Raw genomic sequence first — 23,052 nt, 5'->3', positions numbered from 1 at the left:
TTGACCTTAAGTCAAATTGAAGTAATTTTTACTTAAGCTTAAGTCAATTTTGACTTAAGTCTTTTCAGGTCTGTTTTTGACTTAAGCTTAACTTTCTTGACTTAAGTTAATTAAGCTTAACCTTTTTGACCTTTTTTGAAAATTTTTTTGCAAAAAAAAAATTAATTTAATTTTTAGAATTTTTTTGTAAATTAATTTTTAATTTAACTTAAGCTTCAAAAGTTAAATTAAATTTAAAATTTGAGTTTTTTTTGAAAATCTATCATTTTCTGACCATCATGCCTCACTTCCTTCTCCCAATGTATCCCATTTCCAACCTACGTCAATAAAAAATATGTTATCGAATAAAAATGTTCTGCAAAACCGATTCCTCTCTTTCTCTCTTATTTTTCGAAAGAAAAATATTGTGAATTGAATGAGTAATGCATCAACTGTACACCTTCTTCGCTGCCGCCGCTTGCTACATTTTATTATAAAATAATGCAAGGAAAAGAAAGAAAAATCGCAACGAATGGAGTAAAGGTGAAAATAATACACACACACTGCATGCCGTCGAAAAAAATAAATATCCAGCAATTTTTGTACAATAAACGATGATGATGAAATTCTTTTTTTTTTTTTCCTTTTTCACCTTTATCGACCTACCTGAGGAGATACTCTTAACACATACGGATTTAATTCAATTTCGCTAATCGATTTTTAATTGAAGTTCCTTTAATGCACACAAAGAACCTCATTGTGCTAGAAATAGAAATTAAATTTTTTCTCTGACTTTTTTTTATGTGAAGAAAAAAAAGAAAAAATTGAGTTTCATTGTGTTTCTGACGAGGTAACGATTATCTAACTTCTTTCTCGCAACTTTGAGAATTTCACGCCAAAGTGCAAGAAAACTTCAGACACACAGAAAAAGTCTTACGAAAAGAAAAAAAACGGAAGAATTTAAAATAAAATTTAATTTAACGACACAAAAATAAACGGAAAACTTTCCTTTTACAATTCCATAAGTCCTCAGATTTTTCTTTCGTTTTTTTTTCTTGTTATGTGCTTGTGTGGCTGTAATAAAATTACAATGGCAACAATTTTTCATTCTTCTAGTTATTTTTGCAACTACTTTTTATTTTCTTTCTTTTCTTTGTGGCGGAACGTGTTTTTGAGACACTCGGAAGAAAACTTGAGTGAAAATATATAATTTTTATTGAGTTATTTAAACTTTATGAAAAGCCAGGCGTCTCCATCGAGGAAGATAAGTAGGCGTAGAAGAGAAAAGTCGAGCTTTTCAATAAATTTTTTAATATTAATATTAAAGTAAAGTACCTTTCGAAAGATCTCGTTCATGGTTCATTCATGAAAATTTGCTGCATCAAACAGTTTTGTAAGAAGTTTATAAGTCTTCTTCTGCTTTTAAGTTGTTGTTTCACCGTTTTCTCTTTCTCTCTCTCTTTTGAACATAAATCATTTCGTTTAACAATAACTTTGGAAAACTCTTTAGGTATATTTAAAAATTTATTTAAAAAAAAAACGTAAGAATAAAGTATTGTCTGTCTTTGAAGCTTTTAGATATATGTATTTCTGAAAAAAATGTTAAAAAATATTTAATTAAAAAAAATTAAATTTGATTATAAATTAATTAAAAATTAAAAATAAAGAAGTAAATACAGTAAAATAATTTATTTAATTTTAATTTAATTTAATTTTAATTTAATTTTAATTTAATTTAATTTTAATTTTAATTTTAATTTAATTTAATTTTAATTTAATTTTAATTTAATTTTAATTTAATTTTAATTTAATTTTAATTTAATTTTAATTTAATTTTAATTTAATTTTAATTTAATTTTAATTTAATTTTAATTTAATTTTAATTTAATTTTAATTTAATTTTAATTTAATTTTAATTTAATTTTAATTTAATTTTAATTTAATTTTAATTTTAATTTTAATTTAATTTTAATTTAATTTTAATTTAATTTTAATTTAATTTTAATTTAATTTTAATTTAATTTTAATTTAATTTTAATTTAATTTTAATTTAATTTTAATTTAATTTTAATTTAATTTTAATTTAATTTTAATTTAATTTTAATTTTAATTTTAATTTAATTTTATTTTAATTTTAATTTAATTTTAATTTAATTTTAATTTAATTTTAATTTAATTTTAATTTAATTTTAATTTAATTTTAATTTAATTTTAATTTAATTTTAATTTAATTTTAATTTTAATTTTAATTTTAATTTTAATTAAATTTTAATTTAATTTTAATTTTAATAATTTTAATAATTTTAATTTAATTTTAATTTTAATTTTAATTTTAATTTTAATTTTAATTTTAATTTTAATTTTAATTTTAATTTTAATTTTAATTTTAATTTTAATTTAAATTTAAAAAATTTTAATTTTAATTTAATTTAAAAATTTTAATTTTAATTTTAATTTTAATTTTAATTTTAATCCAAATTTATTTTAATTTTAATTTTAATTTTAATTTTAATTTTAATTGACAAAATTTTAATAGTTTTTTGTGATAAATCAATATTTTAGTAAAATTTTAACTTTATTTTATTAATAATAATTTTAATTTAATTTTAATTTAAAAATTTTTGAAAATAAAAATTTTAAAAAAATTTTAAGAAAAATTTTAAAAAAATAATTTTAATTTAATTTTAATTTAAAATTATTTAATGCGATTTTCAATTTAATTTTAAAAATTGAAAATTTTTAAAATTTAATTTTAAAATTTTAAAACAATAAAAAATAATTTTAAATATAAATTGGAATCAGAAAAATGGGGCATATTTAAAAATTAAAAAAATTTGAAATTAGAAAATAAAAAAAATAATTAAATTATTTTAATTTTACTTTAAATATTTTTTTATAATTTGAAAAATAATTCATAAATTCATAAAAAATTAAAAAAACATAAATATAATTAAAAATTATAGAAAACTAAATAATTTAAGAAAATTTAAAAATAAAATTTTAAGAAATTAAGTTACTTATTAAAAGCGCTCAACTATTTTTTTCTTTAAAAAAAATTTAAACCCTTTTTAACTCACTTTTTTTCCTTACGAAAACTCTTCAAACAAATTACTCAGCAGGAATTTTGTGCTTCACAAAAAGATATATTGAATATTGATATTAACTGCTGTTTTTCCTTCTCAATTGTTAAAAATTTTTCATTTTCTATGAAAATTTATAATCCAAAATTCAATTGTGGATGCGCCTTGTTCTTCAACAGTTCAACTTTTCTCGCAAAAACACATTTATTACGTGTTCTTGTCGCTGTCATGTATATCGGGCAATAAAGCATCGATCGCACATTCCTCCATAGGTAGAAACCGAAAAAAAAAAAAATTGCAGAAAATGGTCACGTTCTTAACCGCTTGAATGGGTTGTTTGAGCGCATAGAGTAAAACTAAGAGCGACATGTGAGACGTTATTATTACCACAATTCAACTCTTTTGGTCCATTTTCTCCCTACTTACGTTGCATTACAATGAATGACGACGACGACGAAAAAATGCAATCAATCCTAAGATGTGTTTTTGTAATGCAAGTTCCCTTTTCACTTCTCGGTCTATCTTATGACACGACACTTACAAATAAAAACAACAAACATGCTATTAAAAATCCATTTTATGTATTCAGGTTGTAATGCGAGCGAACTATGAAGACAACATATGTGCCAGGGGCTCAAAATGGAATTACTATAAAACTAAAAGGGATTTTCTGAAATTTGCATTTTTTAGATTTTTTAAAACAAAAAATTTCGAAATTTGCATTGGGGTTAAAATTTTAAAATGTGCATTGGGTCAAAAATTCTAAAATATTCATTAGGTTCTTAAATTTATAACTTTAAGTATTCTTATTAACTTTGCATTAGGAAAAATTTTTAAAATATCCACTGGGTCAAGAAATTTGTCAAATTAATTAAATTTATGTTTCAAATACTATTTTTTGGCTTCATAAGCTTTATTGAAGTTCAAAAATTGAGAATTTTCGTATGGAACAAAATTCTAAATGTGCATTGGGTCGAAATTTCAAAAATGCTACCTAGGCTAAAAGGCTTTCCGTTAGAAAAAACTTCTAAAATATGCATTGGGTTTAAATTCAATGAGTTTATTAATTAAATTTTTCAATAATATTTCGTTATTTTTGTATTATAAAAAATTACTAAAATACGCATTGGGTCTAAAAATTAAAAAAAAATGTTCACTGGGTCGAAGATTTCTGAATACGTATTAGGACAACTTTGTTTGTTTAGCTTGGTTTGAATTACTTGAAAAATTGTCAAATTACTAAAATTCACCCCTTTTTCTATTCCTGGAACTCGAAACAATAGTAATTCTCATGACAATAAATACTGTGCAAATGGAATTGTAAAATGCATTTTTATTAGAATGAACTTTGGCTCTCACTCACGTCATGCCATGCCGCCATATCGAAGCCAAACGAATCAGCTTGCGACGGCAACTCACAAAAAGGCAAATGAACTTTTAACTCCCTGTTGTTGTATAAAATTTTATTAAAATTACAATACGTGCAACAATTTTATGATATCTGGCACACAAGTGAGATTAAACCCGATTCTCTCTCAGTTTTGCTCTTTTTTTATCCTTCGATATGATGATAAATTGACATCCAGTCGTACTAACACAAATCTCGATCAATATTCAAACATTTTTATTGATTTTACACACAGTGCTTGCCGATATACTTGTTATGGTTTACCATTTTATGACTCCAGAGTATAAGTTGAGAGACAATTTGTGCCAATTTATATCACATTTTTGATCAATTTTTACTGCTAAGTGCTGTAAATGTGTGCCATGCATGATTGTTCCAAGTAAATATTATGGGAAGTACATGAAAAATGCATTTTATTTATTTTTATGAGAGAGGTTTGTTTGTTAAGTGGTTTTTGGGGCAATAGTTTGAACCAGAAACATGTTTACTGTGTTAACTACCAAAAAGGTCAACATTGGTCTCTGTGTTAACAAAAATCAAAACATAACCAAATATTATTTTTTTAACGAATTTTAAACCAAAAATTTACTCGATTTCGAACATGCCAAAAATTTCTTCCCTTATTTCCTCATAATTTTCCTCAAATGGAACAGCACCATAAATTCCGCGCAAAACTTTTGTATCATCATCATCATTTTTGTAAGCTGTTGTATGTCACAAAACGGATAAAATATGATCGAATTTTCTGCAGTAGCAGCAGCAAGAAAAAAGTTAATAATAATAATAAAATGAAGATGATGGCGGAACAGTTACCGGCATAATATATGTGAAATCTGCTGTTTCCTCGACAATAACAAACTACTTGGCTGCGAGAAAAAACTTGCTCGTACAACACGAAATTCTGTGTAAGTGAAAACTTTTATTCAAATTATTACAGACGAATACGTCGCTTCGTAAAAAATATAAACTTTATCAATTTTAGTCTGAAAAAAGCACTTAAATAAGTTTCGGAAAAAATCTATGCTTTTGAAGAGGCAGCGAAATTATTATAGATAGGCATATCGATAAATTATTTCATTGCTGAGAAAGAGTTTCAAGTACTTGTGAAGTTGATCCGCCCGCCTCATAAACATGAATAAAATAATGTTCAATCACTTTTCTTGTATTCATAACTGTCGACGATTTCGTTCTGTGAATGATTTGGATCAATAAAAATGCAAAATATTTCATGGGTACTCGTTTTTTGCTACCCAGTTAAAAATGTTTAGACTAAATTTGAAGCTCAAGAAATTTTAATTATTTTTTTAAGAATCTTTTAGTAGAAGAAAAAATAATAATAATTTATGTTATGAAGCTCATGATGTTATTTTAAAGGACTTTTATCCGTGAATTTTTTTTTTAAATAATTTTAATTTAAAAAAAAATGTTTTTAATATTATTACAGACCTCCAATCATCCCCGAAGAGCCTGCCGAACAAGCCAAATCCCCTAAACTAGACAAAAATTTCGCTAAACTCTCGGAAGTGTTTGCCGAGGCAAAATCCTCCGCAGAAAGTTTCAAACGAAGTGTGGATATCTTGACAAAACTTGATCATGCTGTCAAACTATTCCTTGATTCTGCCACTAAAAAACATAACGATTTAAAAGCATCCGGGGGTGTTTCTGCTAAGATTTTAGCGACATTGAAGGTGAAAAATGACAACATAAGACAAGAGTATGGAACGGTAAGGAATTCACTTAATTTAAGACGATTTGTGATTCTGTGGTAAGGTAGCAGGAGAAAATTTACACAAAAATTGACATGGAGTTGATGGGGTTATTTTATTGCATGATGTTAGGTCTTGAATTGATCATAAAAAAATCGCAACGAGTTTTAGCGAATCTTTCTCATCTTGGTATGTTGGTATCAAAAAGATCGCTTGATTTGAATTATTATCCAAACTTGAGTGAAGACTTGATTTTCTCGGTTTGAGCTTAATGATTGCCCGAATTTTTTGTGGTGTATTATCGAGGGTTTTTATTGGTTGTTTTCGTGTGTTAAATTAATTCATATGATTTTTATTACTCCCGTAACATCGTGTGTGGATCATTTTTTCCCGATCGAGATCGCTTATTTGAATTATTTAGGGCAGACGGAGGTTAGCCCGGTTTGACGTAATTTTAGATTTTTTTATTATCCTCCATTATGACCACGAGGTTTTTGAAACCTCATAAAAGCAGAGGTCCAGCAACTGAAAGACACATCTTCACTGTTGTGAGTTTACTCACTCTTAAAGCTATTACTTCTATTGCATGATAAGGTAACTGCGCTTCATGAGGTTCTTGATATTTTTAATTATCGTATACCTACTTTTGATTAGTTTTGTTAATTAATGTTTAATTAATAAAATTTTGACTCATTATTTGACATCTAAAAAAAATTAATAATATTAAGAAATTTAATAAAAACTTTAATATTAAAAAAAAATATACTTACCTGAATAAAAATTGTTCCATTTTTTCTACCTGGGCACCATTTTAATAATCAAAACAAGCTAAAAAAAATGTAGAAAAAGGAACACAAATATGAATATAAATTAGCTTCCCAAACTTTTCGTTCGAGATATGTGTGTAATGAATATATTTGTTTAAACATTTGAAACGTAAATAAATCGATTCAATTTCAGAGTAGAAAGATGCTCCATTGTACTCGTACAAGTAAAATGGATGAAAAATTTACTATAAAGGAAAAGTTTATTTTTAAACAGAAGTTTATTTATGCTCGTATTTTGTTCAAGAGCGAGTAAGAGAGAGAGAGAGATTTCTTGAAATACCCGATAAAACGAAGAAAAGGTATTTCATTTAAAGAAAAATATTTATTTTAAACAAAGTTTCGATGATTTTTCTCGCACACTTTTCCTCTTTTTCTCCTTCATCTCCAATTTCCAAGCTGAATCGAGTATATCTATTTATTATTATTACATGTTCAGCACTTTTCTGACAGGATAAACTACGGTAAATTGTATTAAATAATCAAAAGAAATTGAAAAGAGGTCTTTAAACTTTGCTCTTTCTTTCTTCTACTTTTTTTTAAGTGACACTCGAAGGGATAAAAGTAAATTTGATATTTATCATTTTTTTCTGAATAAGTCCAAGTTCGAGTCTAACTAAAGTCCAATATTAATTACTTCATGAGCACTAATAAAACACACGAAAAAAATCGTAATAGCCTGCAATCAAATAAATCGGAAGTGATTTTTTTTTCTTACCCCGTCATCTATGCCCGAAAAAAAAGAAACAATCTAATAATAAGCAATTCATCGTCGAAACGAACCTTTTACAACTTAATTTCTTTCTGTTTTTCTGCTTTTTCTGTTCCATTAATATTGCATTAATATCCACCAATCGATCTAGTTTATCGCGGCGCGCGTACAAGTGGGAACAATTAAGGCACCTGAAACGGTCATTTATTTGTTGTTATAATTATTTTTGGTTTTTTTCTTATTTATTTATATTGGGAAGCACGGATTTCGTGGCGCGGACAGAAAACGGATTGAACGCAAAAGGAGAAAAAGAGTGTTACAAATGTGATGTAATAAGTGTTGTATATTTATCTTTCAAGCACTCCATTTGTTATTATTGCTCCATGCGAGTCAAGCGGCAATTTTCGGATTCGAGAAAATTTATGCGATTTTTTTCTGTGCGAGTGTGCTTCGATGATATATAATATAATCAAGTATTGATTGCCTTACAAATGTGGTATATATGTCATGTGTATGGAGATTAGATTCATTTTTCCGGCTTTTTGGGAGATTTTTCAATGTTGTTTGCAGTTTCAAGGACTTTTGTGGTTTTACGAGTTATTTTATTTATTTACTTACTTGATCTTCTGAATGTTGTGCTCTTGATATGGTTTAATCTTTTGAATCCAGAATTTATTCACAGCATAAATTTGCACCCCGTTAGTCGTCAAATTCTTCCTAATATCACTAATTTAACTAAAAATTAAAAAAATATATTTAATAATTTTAAATAAAAATTATCAATACAAAAAAATTATATTCAATATTTTTTTTTAAACATTTTAAAAAATTTTATATTTATATAATAAATTTATTAATATTAGGTATATAATAAAATTAAAATGTTAAAAAAAAAAATAAAAACGTAAAATTAATTAAAATAATTATTTGAAAATTAATAAAAAAATATTTTTTAAAAATCGTTCAATTAAAAAAATTAAATAAATAAAATTTAATAAATTAAATAAAAATTTTAAATATTTATTAAACAAAATTTTTATTCAATTTATTATGTGTTTAATTAAAGCTAAAAATAAAATACTAAAAATTAAATAAATTAAATTTAATTTTTTAATTAAAAATTACAAAATTAAAATAAAAATATTAAATATTATTTATTAATTAAATAAAAATAAAATATTAAAAAAATAATTAATTTTTTTTTATTAATTTTTTACAAAAATAAAATAATTATTTACTTTATTTTAATTATAATAATTTTTTTAAATTATTAAGATAAAATTTTATTTAATTTTTTTTTTAAATTTTTCATCAATTTTTTAAAGCTATTTTCAAATCATTCATTACTTTAATGATTAATTTCCCAAAATATCAATCTCCAAAATTACAAAAATAAATAAAATATAATTGCATTGATAAATCACTTAATTGAACTAAAATAAAATAAATAATAGGATTAAATTTTATTGCTTCGAGGTTCGCGTGTGAATTCAATTAAATAGTTTTTCGATTTGAGCATTTTTTCCTCGAATGCCAAATAAACTATCAAAAAATTTAAATTTAATTCGTAAGCTCTACTGAATAGACAAAATATTTTTGTCGACAAAAACAGTCTGAAATTTGTGGGCAGCCACGAAGGTTTTACCATCTCATAAACAATAATAATGTTGTGAAAATCATTTTTCTATTTGTAGGCATTTTGCATCATCAAAACTAAAAACCAAATTATTATCATCATCAAATAATGCGTTTCAACCGAATTTTCAACACATATTTTTACGTATAGATGACCGTGGATGGCGATTGGCATTTTAGATGAAAGTATTGAGATTTTTTGATGGACCAAGGCGCATTTCGGGAACAATTAATTTTAAAAATTCATTCTTTGAAAGAAATTTCTTAACAAAATCAATTATTTTATGTTTTTAAATCTCTACATGGAGCTTTTTAAATCAATACAAAAATGCTGATGAACTACAAAAGTTTAGAGTAGTGGGTTAGTTTTCCGTTGAAAATGTATTTGTTTTAAATTTTGCGTGGTATTTTGACGATAAACACTCAATTCTGGTTGCTGGAAATTTCAATTAGTGAAATTGATTGGAAAATATTGTTTGAAAGCAAATTTTTGGAATTGATGCTCACGAAAATTCGCTTTGTTCATATCAAGTTTCTGTAATCCCGACAGCTTTTCACGCAAGCTCTTGTGAAATCGTCTTAATCTCACGTTGTCGCAAAACTCTTTCCTTCATTTACCCTTCCTCGCGTAGTCAAATATGCTTAAGACACGAGTCACATGCGGTTTTAAATCTCGTGTAAACAGCAACTTTTATTATATCATAAGACATTTTGTGTCATTGTTGTCGGCGTTGTTGTTGTTATTATCGTCTTAATGACGCAGACAGCACAAAAATGTACGTAAGGAAGTTAAGACAGCTTTTAAGAAACGAAAGAAAAACAAGTAATGAGTAACGCTTTATAAGGCGGAACATTTTTCCCTTCAGCTGTTTGCTTCCTGTATGGCATGTCGTTGCAGCGAAAAAGTGAAAAATGAGACCTCTCCTAATAAATTCATCGCTTATAAGTTTTTATTACTGCCAACATTAAATTTTCTTCCGCCATAATATATTTAAACACTCGTAAAACTACCGTTCATTCATTTTTTACTTTGTACAACCGCTAAACGTGCTGCTCCTGTTTCTCCTCGGTGACATAATAATAAAAATAAAAACACACAAAACTTTTTTTCGTTTCGAGACGTTCGTTAATCATCGTCTTTGTATAGAGATGCACAAACAAACAAGAGGGAACCCCAAACACACTCCAATTTATAATAATCAGAAGCGTGGAAATGAAATATGATGAGATTTGTGAAAAAAAAAGAGAGAATGAGTCGAGTTGACGACTTGACATCGCGCGTTATCGTATAAAAAAATTTATATAATATAAAAAAATAAAAAGGAGTAGTAAAATTTAATTATGTGGCAATTTAAATGTTTGTTTTAATCTTTTTATCTGGATTTTTCATTTATCCATTAATTGAATGTGCATTTATGATACGGGCAATGAAATGTCATTAATTTTGTTATTATCCCCGCACTGAAAATATTATTTAATGTTTTTTTTTAAATTGAATAAAAAAAAGACGGGCAGCAAAAAATTTTTCAGAAGAATGGATGTCGTTTGTGGGGAGTTTTTGTGGTTCAATTTGTGTAATTAGAGCTCCATTATGGAGGAATTGTCGGTCCGTGTTACACTAATAGTATACGGCTTACTTTACCAATTGTGTCAACGTCAATAAAATTGTATCACAGATTTTAGTTAATTCGTTGAAAAATTATGCTTACTTGCAAAAAACTGAATTAATTTGAAGATTTTTTGTTGAACGTAATTGGTTGCTGCTCCTCAATGAGTAATACTGAACCTCGCTGATGTTATCTTTCAGATAATCTGGCAAGAGTTCCTTAGCATATCTTAACCAAAGTTTGGTTTTCAAACAGGAACATTTAGTTTTAGTCCTTCTAAGAGCTTTTATAACTTGGTTTAATCCTTTGTAAGTTTAATGCTTGTATTTCTATTAATTCCATGAACTGTTGTTTCTGAATTTTTTCATCCAACTTAAACTTATTTACAGCTTTAATTTGTTTTCTGTTAATTTGTTTAATCAAGTGAAACATTTCATTAATATTTGTACTCCTAGTAGTTCGTTTCATCTCTTTTTAGTGAATTGTTGGCCTTCAAAGTTCTTTTTGGAATGTTTTTAAGTTTAAATTCAGTTTTAATTGTTACAGTTTGATTTTATGTATGATGATAATTCAATAAGAAGTAGTATGGTATCGTGCTAAAATGTAAGCTGCTGAGCCTCAGTTAAGTCAAAAATGCCCTTTTACCTGTTCAGATCATTGTAAGCTTAAGACGTTTGTGATTTTTAGCAAAAACTTTTAAAAAATTTAGTCTTCCACAGATAAGTCATCAAAGCGGCTAAAAAGCTTCAGTATTCCTTTTAAATGAAAATTAAAATAAAAAAAAATGCGCTTACAAATTTTCTTAAAAATTACCAATGACTTTGAAAAATTTTCATTATTTTATTATACGCGATAAATATGAAGATTGTGTCATTTTTTTAATATTAAAAAATAATTGTATACTTATGCTATTTTTTTCAGTTTTACTGCTTTTGTCATCTTATTGGCGCAGAACGCTGAAATAAAAAACAATAATAACCAAAAATGAGACAAATAAATTACAGTTTCGCTGCCATGCTCACAAAATTTAAACATCAATCAATAGAGCAAAAAAAAAACAGCACAGAACAGACGATAACTTGATTATCATACCACTTTATCGCAAGAAATATCAATAAATTTGCACATTTTCCCGATACGACATTCGATTTCTCATTCAAATAGTTAAGTTATAATCAAAACGTAATCTGCGGAAAAAATGAAACGACGTGAAATATATATATGTATAAGATATTACCATAATAATAATCAATGGTGGGTGCGAATATACTCATTTTAGCATTTTTATTATATTATTATTATAGATTTCTTTTTTTACCTCTTTTCTTTTTGGATTTTCTTTCTTCTACAAGTGAATCTAATATTGATAATGATATTCACAAAGAAAGAAGGCACACAAAAAAGAGGCAAATCTAATAAAAAGAAAATTGAAAAAATAACGAATAAATTAATTTTCTATCGAAAAACCACAAGAAAGGAAAGGTCAACATATAATAGTCGACAGAAAAGTTATTAACGATAAAATATTATTTTAAGTAACTCTTCTTAAGATTTTTTTTTTCACTTGTTGAAGTTATGCGGATATTAAAATACTTACCCACAATATTTCATCAAATTATTCCTGCCTCACTTCCTTCTTCAGAATCTCGTAATATTTCAAGTAATATCAATAAAAATGCCAATTTTGTTTACTCATCTTCATCATACACTCAAGTATTTTACGTAAAAAACTCCTTTGTCTCGAGGAAAAATTTTCCATAGCAAACTGTTGATATATATTTTCATGAAAATATTCAAGCTTCATTAAACAATCAAAATTTTTAACATATTGAAAGTTTATATCTTTTTGAGGATAAATTTTGATATTATCTTGTCAATTTTTATACATACCTGACAACTTAAGGCCCTAATTTGTCTTGCACTGTAAAACTAAATGATTGAATAAATATTTGTCTTTCCCATGTCAAATGGACATTTTCTGGGGGTACTCAAAGTTGATGTTTTTATTTATATTGGAAAAACACAGAAATCTTTGTTTATCCATCATATTCTCTGTGATATAAACAACCAAAGACAAGCTATTCTTTGTGTTTAGTCAATGAGCCCCAAATATAGCTTATGAATGTTATTATTATTATTATTACGAAAACACATGTCGCCGAAGGATATTTTCCCAAAACACTTTTAATGTGTGTCAGGACGAAGGTGTGTGTCTATCAAAACAGAAATTACTGCAGCAAACACCTCGTTAAAAAAAGAACCGAAATTGCGCCAACGTACCGCCAACAGACCGAGTAATGATAATAATAATCCCCTTGAATTAAATATTTACTTAAAAAAAATGCTTAGGTCTGAGTTTTGTACGTGAATTTTTTTTCGTAAAGTTGTGAAAGCAAGATACACACGTAAAAATTATTATTTGCATTCTTTTTGTATACGTGATATGGCGATGACGCTAGAATAAAGAACTCACTTTATTGGAGGTAATTGTTGGTGTATGGTTCTTTTATTCCTATTCAGCCAAATGTGTTTATGGAGCTTATACTGGCAGCTAGAACAAGATTATGTAATTAAATCGTTAGATTACGATTTTATGGTATATAATTTAAAAGTGTGTTGTGTAATGGCAGTAGAAGTTAGACATAAATGGCAAAGAGGAAAGGAATTGGAAGTAGTAGTGGTTTGCTAACTTATAAGGTGACCTGCTGAACATTACTGCAGTTTCGAATAATATTATAGACGTATCTGACTTCCAATTTTTCCTCGTCGGTTCTAAAATTTCGATATTCCTTCAATGAAATCTCTTATATGCGATTTTAAAGTTTATACTTTCCAAATAAGTTTAACTTAAATTTTAGTACGTAGTTCAAGGTTTAAGTTTATAACGTCTGATCAGGACAGCGCTTTGTACTCAACTCACTTATTCAATATGCGAATGTCCTTCGGATTTATGTCGACTAGACCAGGGTAGGGTAGGGTCTAGTATGGCTCAAACCGCGATCTCTAAAGAGTTCTATTGTACTTCATACTGTAAGCTTTCAAATCGTAAGCTTTCTCAGTAAACGTAAGCTTTCTCAGTAAACGCCGAGGAATGGGTCTTAGCTTTTTACCTGTCATCCCAAGCAGGCGCCCTCAAAATTCACTCAGCTCTCCCAGAAGGTCTCAAAGGGTTTCTAAAAGATCTCAGAAAATTTTGAGTACGATTGAAGTCGAGTCTCGATTTCCATAATTTCGAACCGACAACCTTACGCTCATCAGTCCGATACGTTAACCACTGTACTAAGCTGACTCCCTGGACCAACGTTTCATGAAGTTTTCAAGCTGCATTGTAAACATTTTGCTTTGCTTTAGATTCTAAAAAAAACTTCTAAAAAACTTAAATTAGAATCTCTTTTTCACATTTCATACTTACCAAGCTAAAAGAACCTCTCACGGCAAAATCTTATCTGGTCTCCGTAACTTTTTATCATATACCTACACAATTACTTAATGTGCAAGGCAATTTTGCTTACATTCAAATTAAACGACTTCATTGCCAAACTACACAAAAAACCCATACATAACTTGAATACTGCCCTTAAATTACCTCCAATTCCCGTTGGCAAGTCCAGCAGCAGCAGCAATAAACTCGTCGCTACAATTAAATTACATTAAAAACGAAAATGAAAAGGAAAAATTGTTGATTTAATAGTACTTTTACTTACCAACTATACTTTTTCCTCTCTCCCGTGGATTATTGTCGACTCATGATATCGATTTTCGTCCTCGTGTGTGAGTTAATTTATGGTTAAATACCAAATAAAAAGCTGGAGTTCCTTACCGAAGTTTTTATATTTGATTATTTATTCAAATATGCGTAAAAGAAGGGTTTTAATGTGTGCCCCGGATTAATTTTTATTAAAAAGCGGTGATAAAATTAATAACTCTTCTTGACTTTGTTTCTGTTATTTACTGCTTTTATAGTCGAAGGAAAAATGTATCGTAATTAAATCAAAAACAATTCTATTAATTCAAGTCATTACACTTCATCAAGTCAAGGAGTATTATAGAAGTAAAAATCAGATTTTTTTGTAGTTGCTTGACGTTTTTTTCGTTCGTCATTAAAGCGTCACTTTTATATTAATATCAACCATGCAAAGGGTGGTAGTTAAGTGCACGCATACAATGTTGCTTCTAATGTCGCCCATTTCTTGTCTTTTTCTTCCCTTTAATTACCTTTGGTTTTTTCCTTTGGCACCTCGCGTTCGCATGATAAGCGGCATTTTTACTACCGATTATCCTACCACTCTGCTGTTGATCTAAAATCGTCTTCCGTTCTCGAAAAAACAAAACAAAGGAAGGAAGGTTAAGTTATAAGTTTTCGTTAAAATAATTACAAAAGCGCTTTTTGTACAATTTAATTAATTTTAAAGGTTCGTACCGCAATCGTACCGTAATTGTACCTTTGTACCGTAATTTTTGTAATTTTTTTTCCTACAAAAGAAAAAATTATACAAACTTGCTTTTTGTTCAATTTAATTGATTTTAGAGGTTCGTACCGAATTTTTACCGTTATTTTATCTTTTTATACCGTATTTTTCGCAATTTTTTCCTTAATGACAAAATGACTTAAATGATACAAAGTCATATTTTCAATTTTTTTCTCGAAATGCGTTAGGAAAAATACCAAACGAAGTTTTCAAAGTCCTTCCAAACAATACATAATTAAACCACCTAAGGACATTATTATTATATAAACTTATAAAAAGGCACAGCGGTATATAAACGAAAATTCATTAAACACACAAAAATTAGACATCAAAATATTTTCGTTTCTTACAAAAAGTTTCTCCTTTAATGAGTTACACGATTTTACTTACCCATGGGCAAAATCGCACAAATTTTCCTTTATCTGCCATTCTGCAATATTTTATGTTTTGGCGCGACCGAGATAGTAATTTGTTATCTTTAAAACAGTACTTTTTTGAAAAGTTTTAACCAGACATCGTTTCGTGTCTTAACTGACCTTTGACACATTTTTCTAATAAATTTTCGAAGCGTCTTGCGATGTTAATTGACTTGCCATATAGCGAAACTTGTTTATTTGCTTTATTATTACGTTATTTACAAAATCAACTGAATTATTATTAGAAAAGTTTGTGTGGGAATACATTAAAAAGTTCCCTCTGTGACTTTGTTGTTGTTATTCTCCGAAGAATGTACTTTACTCGCTTAAAAGAGAAAACATAATAAAATTACAAATAGCGACACAACATGCACTTTTCTTTTTCTTTCCAAATGCAAAAGGTTGTTGTTGTTGTTTGTTATTTTGTGCTGTTTTTTGCTTTTTTTTGTGCTGGCACAAAGAGAGTTAGTAAACAAAGAGTGACTTTTGCTTGTGAGAGACGCGCTTTATTATCGCGCGCATACGACAATGACGAGCAAAACTCGTGTTTGTGTCTTAAACTAACAACGTAAACTGATATTTTTTAAGTTTGATGAAAATTTTGGTATATTAAGCGTTGTGTTGTCTGTCTGTCTTAGATCTCATAAAATTCTAGGAAAACAAGAAATTTTCAATATAAAACGTAATTATATATTTCAGATTAATTTCAATTCCAGGAAATTACTCATAATATTCATAAATTTATTCGGAAATTGATGCAATTCTTGAGATTGTAAGTAAATATTATTAAATAAGGATTTGTAGTGAAGAAGATGTTTCTCAATAATGAAAGGTAAGTTCTTGTTATAATTAAAGATAGTGAAGTGTTTAAACTAAATTAAAATTTGTTTGTAGATTAGAATTTGATTTCGAAGAGAAAGTAAGTATTTATGTCTTCAGTAAAATAAAAAGTTGCAATTTTATTAGACAGCAAGTTATGTCAACAAGAAAGAATTCGAAATTTAAAGAAAACTAGAAGTATCTAATACAGGATGGATGGAAGGATCTACTTTTGATAAAGACAAACTAAAGAAATCATCAAGTTAAGTGAAAGAAATCTACTCATAGACCCTTATATCTCTTTAATTCTTTGGTAGATGTCACATGGGAAGCATGAAAAACTTCTGAAGCTCTGGAATAACTTTTCAAAAATGAAAAAGGAAAACAAAGTTAATAAATCGAGTTAAAAAAAGACAATGAAAGCAAATTATCAAACGAAACCCCAGTTAAACCAGGATGTTTATGTCAAAAACGGAACTATGATCCGATCTTATCGAAAGTCAAGAATATTGCTCAAAGAAAAAAGTTTCATATTCTTTCAAAAGCCGTTTCCAAAAGTTCACAAAATATCAGAAAAACTGTGTATATCATATATTAAGCTTGTAACCGGCGACAGATATTGTCGCTATTACCTGTCGTCAATTACGAGGCAGAGATGTCACTTTTGTAGCAGAGATGTCACTTTTGTGGCGATATTTTGGATAATTTTGGAAGAATAAAGCGATTGTTTAATTAATTTATTGAGTTTTCATAGTCTTTGGGGTTACAAGCTTTACAGATGTTTTAAAAAACTTCCTACTCATTAAGAAAAGTCAATATTCAATAGTCCTTTCACTAAAAAGCAAAAAACTTTAAATTGAGGAACAAGACATTTTTTAGCGAATGTACTCATAGTATAACAAAAGGGAAGAAATACGGATTTTTTTATAGCTGAAAGATGATTTTAGGACCTGAACTAAAGGAACAATTCTTTTCATCTTTGAATCTAAAATTTAATAAATTTGACATCTTTTAAAGGAAGTTATAGAAAATGCGCTTTAGTCTCAACACATTTAACGATAATTTTATCAAATTATTTTTTAGCAAAACTGCACTTTGTTTTCATTCATTCAGAACTTGTGTTAGTTTTCTCGCGCTTACTACATTGCCAGAGAATTGCATTTGTACATCACGAGCGGCAAAAAAACCCATGTTATTTTTTATCGTCTAACTTTTATTATTACAACGAGACGCACACAGACAAGCAAGCAACATAAACAATAAACGGGAAAATATTCTTTTCCTTCTCTTCTTGTACCGCTGCCGTCGTATTTTTTGCACATGCATTGCCACACCGAAAAAAAAAACTACTAAACTTTATGCATATTGCAGCAATATGTATTATTATTACCGACGCGTTCTTCTGTTGTGTGTTTTCGCCGTTAGTTTTGTTCACATTCGTTCGAAAATTCACTTGCTAGTTTTTTTTTGCTGGTTTTGTGTACATCGTTGAGAGTTAGTTTGCATAAGAGAGCAAATAAATTTTCATTTAGTCGGCCCACGTAAGGTTTCGTCTAAGGCAGAAGCTATGATGGAGAAAGGGAAAGAAGGACGACTGCAAATGCAAAACAACTAACTGATTTATTACAACAATATTCGAATACAGTTTCCACCTGATCAATTTAATGTTGCCGTTGCCACTCTCGTGCTTCATTAAAAAAAAAAAAGACGCACAACGAAAACTAACATGTAGAATGGTAAGCAGATTATGGTTTGCTTGGAAAAATCCGGAAATTTATGGAAAAATGTTAAAGCAACAAAATTTAATTAGTGCTGAAATTGTGTAAAAATAAACAAATAAAATAAAGGCGTGATTTAAATACTTTTTATGCAGCATTTTTAGGGACATTTTGTGCGTATGAAAGTATAATAGTTTTAATTTTTTTTTCAAATTTGTAAGGTTTTTCTAAAACTTTTTTTTTAAATAAAATATGAAGAAGAACTTTTTGAGAAGATTCTTCTAAAAATTAAAATTTTTGTTAAAATTAATTAGGGAATTTTAAGAAATTAATTAGGAAAATTAGGAAAATTAAGAAATTTTTGATATATTTTAAAATATTTTTTTTAAATTAGAATATTTTTTACTCCTTCAAATTTCGATAAAAATTCTATTTCAAATTTTTATTAATTTATTTATTTATTTTTTTAATAACTCATAAAAATAAAAAGAATAATTAAAATAAAATTTTGAATAAAGATTCCTTGAAAAATTTAAAAATGATTTTATTTTATTCAATTTAATTTTTTTTATTTCCTTGAATTATTCAAAATTAAGTTATTTTAAAAATAAGAAATAAAATATAAAAAATTTTAAAAACAATATGAAATTTAATTTCAAAAACAATTAACATTTAAAAATAATTGTTTTCGAAAAATACGAAAATAAGTATAATTTTTTTTATTCAAAATCAAAAATTTTGGTTCAAAATATAAAATCTTAATAAATTTTATTTCAAATATTTAATATTTAAATAAAGAAAATCATTAAAAAATTATTAACTTAAAAAATGATTAATTAATATTAATTTAATTATTTAAAAAAAAAATAAAAATTTATGGAAATTTAAATTCAATGGAAATTAGAGTCCAAAGTTGAATTTTTAATCGTTTTTTTTTTCATCTAATTTCAAATTTCAAAAAATAATATTTCGAATTAAATAATACAAAATATATTGTTAAACATTATACTTTATTAAATAATACAAAATATATATTTTACATTTTTTTTTAATATTCATGAAAAAAAATATTTTGAATTAAATAATACAAAATATATCGTACAACATTATATTTTATTTTATTTAAAATTAAATCCTGTTCAAAAGATAATTATCCTGTCATTTTATTTTATTTTGTTTTATTTTATTTATTCACCGTTATACTTCAATTTCTCGGAAGTAACCTTTGAAATTGTTCAACTCGTGTGTTACTAATGTTCGAGCGAAAAAAAAAGTTCTGATGACTTAATTAATTAGTCGCACAATTTTCTCGACAATTTAAAAGTCAATTTGTCGAAATGTCTCTTCTTCCCAAAAATAGAACGTCCAACTTTTAATTAAAAACAAACATTATTAAAAAATAATTATTTCCGGTTTCCTTACTTTCCTTTTTATTTTCATTTTTTTTGTGTTGTACTGTCCCTTTTTTCGATGACATCCGCTATTGTTACAACAAAATCCCTTCCAACTTTTTTTTTCGGTATCTATCGAACAAATTTAAATCAATTCAATGAGATTTAACGATTCCCGACGATGAACGACTTCCTTGTTCTAATATTTACTTTTCAATAACATACATTCGCAGTAAAAAAAAAATGCTGTTAGCTTAGTTGCTCGTGAACTCGATGCGTTGAATGAACAGCAAAAAAAAAAAAGAAAAATATCGAGAGGAATTTACGAGCAACTTTACACAGTGGAAATGTACATTTTCCACCTGACTTACTTTTTTTTCATGCGGTACTTTTGTGTGTATTTTAGCGCACGAACTTTTTTGTTTGAAACAAAATAAACAAAAAATGTGCGGAGAAAATCAATAATCAAATATCGTTTGGGAAAAAGTCAAGTTTTCTAAAATTTAATCTGAAAATGACTTTAATTAACGTGAAAATCGCTTCTTTTCGTTTTTCGCGCGTTTTTTTGTTCCATCTGCGGTCATTTCTGCCTTTTTCCATCACTATTATCGTTTTTTGGCACAAAGCAAAATGGAAGAAAATTAACCGTATTTCATGAAGCGTAACGACAAAAAAGCGAAAAACGGTGAAAAATGTTTCCACTTTTGGATATTTTTTTGTCAAGTGGGTCAAACGCAGTGACACATGATTTTTGTGCTCGTTAAATATTCCTTTGGTTACACGGGACCGCGAGAGCAAAAAAAAAGCGAAGAATAAATTAAATAAACACAAACCGAAAAAAAATAATAATAAAATATATAAATGTCGACTTATATTTAAATCCTAGATTAAATTGTGATTATTTTTTTTTTCCTTTTTTTCCTCATCAAATTCTCCTCATTACGGAACAGGGACTATAAAATGAAATAAAATAAAACAAATACTTACCATAAATATCTGTCGCTCTGCGAAAAATACTCAAGTTGTGTTAAAATAACCATAAAAAATAATTACTGAAGAGAGGATTTGAAATAAAGCGGCGACAATGATGGACATTTATTTACATTTTTTACGCGTTTTATTTTTTTTTTGCTATGGTTTTTAATGCTATAGCATGTTAATGACAGACAAAATTGAAAAGATATCAATCCGCGGGACTTATCAATGTTCAATTAAGTTGGTTTGAAAAAAAAATTCAGAGTCAACATTTTTTTGCAGTAAAAATTTCATTACATTGTCTGTCCAAAAAGATTTTATTTTTCGAATTAAATTAAAAATTCTATGAAATATTTTTTTTTTGGGTAAAATTTAATAAAATAATGAAAAATACAAGAATTCAATCAAATTATATTTTTATTTAATTTATTTTAATTTTTTTTATATTTAATTCTATTTTTTCTAATTTTTTTTTATCTTAATTTATTTTGTAATTTTCTACGTTTTATTTTTAATATTTTAATTGATATATTTTTTAATTAATTATTTTTTTTAATAATAAATTTTTTTCATCGATATTTTGCTTCGTTTTTTTTTTCATAAAAACTTATTTTTATTCTTTTCTATGATATCATTTTAATATATTAAATCTTCTTAAATTATTATTTATTTAATAAAGTTTTTCTTTTATAATAATTTTATTTTTCATTTAAATGTAACGTAAGGCATATTTTTCCTTTTTCTTCTGCTTTTTTCTTGTAATTCTTACGTAGTGATTCATTTTATTTTATTATATTTTTTTTTCTTGAGTATTTACAAGTTTTAATCTTATATTTAAATATTTTTTTATACATTTATTGGATAAAATTTAGTTTAGCACGAACCATATTTTTTACACTTTATATTGCCTGCCGTTTAATGATTAAAATTTTAAAGGAATTTAAATGATTTTTTAGAATAGTAAGGATTTTAAAAAAATAATAAATTAAATACCTAATTAAAAAAAATATTTATAATTTTTTTAATTTTTTTTTATTAATAATTAATAAATTTATGAAATTTAAATTTAATGACATTTAAAAATTTAATTAATTAAAATATTTTTTATTTAATATGAAAATGTTTTAACTTAATCGAAATTTTTTATTTAATTTAAATAAATATGTTTAATCACATAATAATCACATATTAATCACATAATAATAATTGGAATATAAATTTAAGAAATTTATTACAAATTTTATTAAAATTAATTACAAAATTAAATAATTTATTTTGTAATTTTTCAATTAAAAGATAATATACCTTAATTAAAATTATTAGTCGATTTAATTATTTAATAAAAAAAATTTTAATATTTTTAAATAAATTTAAATACCTATTTAAAGTTAAAATGACCTTTTAAATTATTATATTTTTTTATTTACTTAAAAGAAAAATAAAATAAAATAACAAAAAATAATTTAAAATTAAATATTTTAATTTTCTTATAAACAATCTTTAAATAAAATAATTTTTAAAATAATTAATTTTATTTAAATTTTTAAATATTAAATTAAAATATTTTTTTAACTGAAAAAAAATATTTTTTCTCATAAATAGATAAATCCATTAATCTCTTCATTGATAAATAATAATAATAATGATAAAAGGTAAAAATAAAAGCTTGTTCCAATCCATTGTTGATAAACGCACATTGCCCGCGAATAACAATAATAATTAATGATATGCAATGGATCAATTGAACCGCAACATTTTCATCTCATCTTTTGCTTTTTCGCATGCTTGTTTAATCCCGCAATGCTCTATACGTATGTGTATCATATATAAATAATAATAATACAATTATAATGATAATAATATATAGATGTAAAATATTTACATATTAATGATGCGCATAATTTATTAACTAATTATTTGTGTAAAATTTAAATTCATTATTATTTGCGTGTTTGTCTCTGTGTAACAATAACGATAATAATAGACTGTTCAATTATTGTTATGTTTTATGCATTTTTCTCGTAATTCGCGTCATAATAAATAAATGATCGGATAATTATAAAATTGGATATGTTTATAATTAGAGATATGTTTATTTTGTATAAATTAAACAAAAAATCATTTTTGGAAGCCTCGTAATGTGATATGTCAAGAAATTAGAAAATAAATCAAAAAAGATTTATATTTCAATTTATTTGCGAAAAAACATCTGTAAAATCTGTCACACATTCATGAGTATGTCATTCACGAGAGATTGATTTATTTACATTTTTTCGTATAGTTTTATTTGTATTTTTGGTATTATTATTCACC

At 26.0% G+C, this 23,052-nt stretch overlaps 1 protein-coding gene across 1 annotated transcript in view; it reads right to left on the bottom strand.

Annotated features, from left to right (window-relative positions):
- LOC134835062 (uncharacterized) overlaps positions 1 to 23,052 on the bottom strand; it is a 100,399-nt gene that overhangs the window by 12,656 nt on the left and 64,691 nt on the right. The gene's annotated exons all lie outside the window — the stretch shown is intronic.

Source organism: Culicoides brevitarsis, chromosome 3, assembly GCF_036172545.1.
Source record: "Culicoides brevitarsis isolate CSIRO-B50_1 chromosome 3, AGI_CSIRO_Cbre_v1, whole genome shotgun sequence".
Classification (NCBI taxonomy): Eukaryota; Metazoa; Arthropoda; class Insecta; order Diptera; family Ceratopogonidae; genus Culicoides; species Culicoides brevitarsis.
The sequence above is the reverse complement of the archived record's forward strand: the minus strand, read 5'-3'. Positions and strand labels throughout refer to the sequence as shown.